This window comes from Cyprinus carpio, chromosome B15 (genome assembly GCF_018340385.1).
Source record: "Cyprinus carpio isolate SPL01 chromosome B15, ASM1834038v1, whole genome shotgun sequence".
NCBI classification, from domain to species: domain Eukaryota; kingdom Metazoa; phylum Chordata; class Actinopteri; order Cypriniformes; family Cyprinidae; genus Cyprinus; species Cyprinus carpio.
Window position 1 is genome coordinate 2,885,494 of NC_056611.1, and position 5,425 is coordinate 2,890,918.

Here is a 5,425-nt window from a genome sequence, read left to right on the forward strand (position 1 = left end):
AACAGCTCATCTTTAAAAATAAAGCTTATACATAAACCCAAATAGGAAATAAAAGTTATTGAATAAGCATGTGTTCTGAGACACTGGTGTCTTGTATTTTAGAGCAGTCAATGCAATTTATGAAAGAAATCAACTAAATCTGTATGTGTGTGAAAATATTCAGATGCAACCCCTTTTGTAGTCATTAACATTTTCATAAGTAACTGTAGTTTAATTACACATTTTTATCTCAGTAACTGTAACAGATTACAGTTTCATTTATTTTGTAATTAAATTAACTAATTCTGTTACTCCCAAACACTGTATACAACACAAACAAACAAACAAACAAACAAACAAACAACAAAAACATTTAAAAAATTGTATTCATGACATCTCTAAACGGGCGCTGCAATCTTTCTATGAAGGCTATATATATATATATATATATATATATATATATATATATATATATATTATATATATATATATTATATATACTATATATATTAATTAATAAAACAACTGGATATTGTCATTGTTGTCCTTCAAAAGCGCTCTTATCAAATGTTACTTTCTTGTCTTTTAATCGGCGTCACAATGTATCAGGGAGACAGCGCGAGCGCATGCGCGCCAGTGTTTTCCAGGGCTGGTGTTCATGTGTCTGGAGCAGTCCCACTATGGCCAAGGCTCGGGAAGCGCCCAGGCGCGTAACTAAAACTGAAACTACACTCAAAGCTTCGCCAGCGGACTCCCGCCTACTTACCGACTCAAAGCCGTAAGCTAATCAGACAGCAGCGCGACGCGACGCGACGCGTGTAATATTCATGAGGCGAGGCTTTGCTGTTTGCAGCGCAGCTCCAGCGCCGCGTTTCTCCAGCGCGTCTGACCGCAGAGGGGAGCTTCTGTCGCGGCGCTTGAATGAGGTTGATGCTGCTCTGCTGCTCCTGGAAGGACGAACGCATGGGAGAGGAGGAAGGTTAGTGTGTCTGGTGTACACTGCTGATGCTGAGGATGATGATGATGATGAGGATGAGGATGTGTTGTGTCGCTATAGCGTGACCTGTGAAGAAGCACATGTGTGCTCACTGCTGCTGCAATATTGAGAGAAACATTGACTCAAGTGTCTCCTCAGATGCTCACTATCCCTTCACTTGTGTTCACTTCAGCAGCTGTCTGATTTAAAGAGAGGAGGTTTGAGCTGGTTGGCTTTTACTGGTGCATGCATACAATTATCATGCACCAATACCATGTTTATGGATGTTTACCATGGTTTTTAAGCACATCACGAAAAACTTGATATCTAGCGTTTCCAGATAAAAGCTTGCCGAAACTTTAGTCTGTCTGTTGAGATTCTTAATGAAGATGCATGTAATCATTTAGGCTAAATCTATTAATACAAATCTATTGACTCAGATGACTGGAAAATCAGAAAAGTTCTGGAAATTCATGGGCCAGAAAGACTGGGAATGTACAATGGCGCTGTGATACCACTTGTTACAAACTTATTACAACTGTGTTACGTGTCCAAAGTGCCATGTTAGTATTTTGTTTATATTTTGCATATTTAGTGTGATGTTATCCTGTATCCATCTGCCCTCATGTACATCTCTCTCTCTCTCTCTCTCTCTCTCTCTGTCTCATTCTCCATCTCATTCTCCCCTCTCTCTCTCTCTCTCTCTCTCTCTCTCTCTCTCTCTCTCTCTCTCTGTGTGTGTGTGTGTGTTCACTGGTTTGGGTGGTTTTTGGGGACACATTTGTATATTAACATGGGTATGACAGAAGCATTGGCCACTGAATGTGGTTTATGAGGACACTGCCTCTGTCCCCGTAATTCAAAAGGCTTAAAAACATACTAAATGGTGTTTTTTTTAGGGTTGAGTTGATGTAGGGCGATAGAAAATACAGTTTGTATAGTAGAAACACCATTATGCCTATGGAGAGTCCCTGTAAACCATAAAAACCAATGTGTGTGTGTGTGTGTGTGTGTGTGTGTGTGTGTGTGTCAGACACATGGATCTGTCATAACCACACGTCCGTCACAGTCCATACACACCTCCAGTTTATACATGAATCACACACATGCAGAGAGCAGATCACTGAGAGACGCATGGCACAGATGATCATGTCACTTGTGCTGAATATAGGACCGTTTGTTTGATCATTCAGTGTTAACAGCATCATAAAGAAATGCACAAGCTGCAGACTGACACTCCTCACCTAAACTCCCCCCGGAAGCATGTCAGTAGTTTGTTCAGTGTTATTACAGCGCACCTGTTATGGAAAATTCACTTGCGGTGGTGGCTTATGTCTGTTGAATGGTGATTTAATGCTACGTTGTCACCTAGCTGGAGAGACCCAATGCTAAGTAAATAAACAACAGTGTCGTACAATGAGCTTATTATATTCGTTTGCTACATTAGTAGGGCACTGTGATTTTTCGCGATGCAGAAAACATGAATGGAATCATGGAATTCAGTCATAAAAACAGATTTTACTGTATAACGTGGAATTTCATGAAATTTATCTTATTTTTGATGAACTAATATAAAACTAAAAATTTCTATATATATTATTATTTATTCATTTTAGATGTTTACATCTGGAAAAGCTGTGCTTCCATAACTTAAATAGACAAGGAAACAGTTGAAATGCTGTTAAACGGACCGTTCACCCAAACATGACACCAAAGATATTTTGAAGAATGTGTGTAACCAAACAGTTGACGGATCCCATTGACTTCCACAAGTGGAAAAGAGAAAGAAGTCGAACAGGAATATTAGAGAAATACCATATATAGTTTAGACTAATCCATCATTTAATATTTAAGCACTTTGAAATGATCTGCGTTGGCTAACTACCCTCAGTCTTGTCTGTGGATAATGCACAGCTTCTGTTTGCAGTACGAATGGGCGTTGTGTATCAGGATGAGCTGTGCAGGGTGCTGATGCGAGTGTGTGCTGTGTTTGTGTGTGCAGCTGGCGGCAGGTTGCCGGAGTGTGCGGGCTGCAGACAGCACATCTATGATCAGCAGTACCTACAGGCCCTGGACTCGGACTGGCACACGCTGTGTTTCAGGTAAGAGCTGCGTCCGGGAGCGTGACAGGGCCGCCTCCTTACCTGGAGTTTGCACATCACCAAAACTACTGCTACATGATCTACACCACCAAGACAACGATTTCACCCAAGTTGTGGGTTTAGAGTCCAAATGATGAGGTGAAAATAAAATGAATGGCCTTTCTGCTGAGTTGTTCTCGTGGGCCGTACACAGTGCAGTGATCCACCAACAGATGACCCCGACTCACTGACTCCATCAGAGCAGATCATTTCACATGCTCCAGAAAGAGAAATGTTGGTTATTCATGGCATTCAATAGGAAATACATTTCATTTATACCATGTTTATCAATAAAATGAATGAAAATAAATAGAAATTGGTTCATTTTAATTACCCAAATATTTGTGTGCTTATCAGAGTAAGACATTGGGTCTCATACACTAATAATTGCATAGATTATTGGTATTTATATACACATTCGGACTTCCACCTAATTCACATCACATGAATTAGTTCTTAATGTTAGTGACTCTGGAGTACTCTAAATCAGCAGCCGCACGCACGAGGTCAGTCAAGTGCATTAAGATGCCCAGACCATCTCTTTCCTTACAGCCTTTCGTCACTCTCATCAAAGATCCCCCACACGAACTCGTATGACGCTCGCTGTCTACAGACGCACTCTCACCAGATCTTTCAGCAATGCAAAGAGCCAGTTCATGCACCATAAAACAGACCCAGCTTCCAGAGCTCTCATTGGCCGGCTGGGCAGATGCTCGCAGCTCCAGCTATAGTCTAACACAGCTCGTCTTACTCTTTCACTGTATATGATGAACTCATTTTAAGACTATTATCCTGAGATGAAACATATATGATATACATATTTTATCCTATAGATTAAATACATTATTAAGAGATGCGTATGTGTGCATTTGGCTGTTCCTATATTTTTCTTAAATTTAGAATATATTTTAGAAGGAAAATGTTTTAGTGAATCATGATTTCTCCGTGAAAACATTTGTACGCAGGTTTCACATGTATTCATGCTCGGTGTGAATGAGAGCCATTGTTAGTGTATTCTAGTTTTCTTGTCTTCAGGCACTATGTAGGCAGTCTGCTCTCAGCCATTTGAAACAGAACTAGTGTGTTACTTTGCTCTGCTTGTGTATTTAATTAAACCTTTCTTAAACCCCTCAGTTACTGAGGTACAGTGTGGAGACTGAAGCTGAAGTGTCTGCGTTTCCTCAGAGCCAAACTAACGCTGATGAACTCACTTCTTGCCCTAGCAGAGGAAGTACGGCGCTTACAGGACAGACAAGCGGCTCTGAGTGTTGAACAGAGCTGCTTTTGTCTTTGTTTTCTGTGTTCACCTCTTGTTTGGGGCTTTTTTGCTGTGTAATTGTTTCTTTCCCAATAATCCATCAGACCGCTGAGAGGGATCTGTTCCTTCTACCAATAACTGGAAGATTTGTGTGTCACATGATCTCAGGTGGTGTGTAGAGGCCTCCATCTCACCTGATGAAAAGCGATCTGAGATTGGGAAACCATTCAGCTACGTAATTCTTTTCAGCAACATTGTGGAAGTCTGTTTCATCATCAGCGGCACTGGAGGAAAACACTCTAAATAAGTGAGATTGTAAGGTGCTGACTGACCCAATTAAAAAGAATCTGTCCTTGTGTGTCTGTGATCTTTGGTCTGTAGATGTAGCTCAGGTTCATCCTTCAGCGTGCGTCTCCTGATCTGAGGACTCGTCTCCATGTTCTGCTGTGTTCATGTGTCAATCACAGTCGTGAGGCCAAAAACCCACACATTGTGAAACACACACAACCCACTCATATTTACACAATCCTCATCTCAAAGCCTCTTGTGAATCGCTCACTGATGCTGAAATCAAGTTGCTGGCTGCTTATCCAAACAGTTAAAGAATGAGCTGTGTTCTTTATGCTAATGTTGGACTAATCTGTGTGGCTATAACAGGAACAGTCATGCATGCTGCTGGCTTTAAGCAATATCTGCACAGGATTTCAGAAGTTTGTTGGGAAACTGTGTTTACAGGTTCATACGATGGTAACACTTAACAGCAAGATAAAAATAATCATGCTCAGACTTCTGTATTTCATTTGGTTGTAAATATTGTGTTAGTGTTGTTTTTAATTTCACTATTTGAAAATAAAATATTACATAAAATAAGTTCACTAATAATGCCATTAAATAGTACATTAAAACATGTATCCTTAGATTTTTCAAACATTGCATTAAAAAGTTCAATTGAAAGTAATACAACAACAAAGAAACACATTACACAGAACAGTGGCAGGACTATTGCACTAACACTGCAAGACTTGATGCACAGCTCTATTTTACAGCATACAAATATCACTTTTATATTAT

At 40.1% G+C, this 5,425-nt stretch overlaps 1 long non-coding RNA gene across 1 annotated transcript; it reads left to right on the forward strand.

The window, feature by feature from the left end:
* The first annotated feature begins 541 nt into the window (after positions 1-541).
* LOC122139761 lies at positions 542-5,224 on the forward strand. Its single transcript, XR_006156517.1, has 2 exons — positions 542-958; positions 2,958-5,224. It is a non-coding gene; the product is annotated as an uncharacterized LOC122139761 (long non-coding RNA).
* The last annotated feature ends 201 nt before the right edge of the window (positions 5,225-5,425 follow it).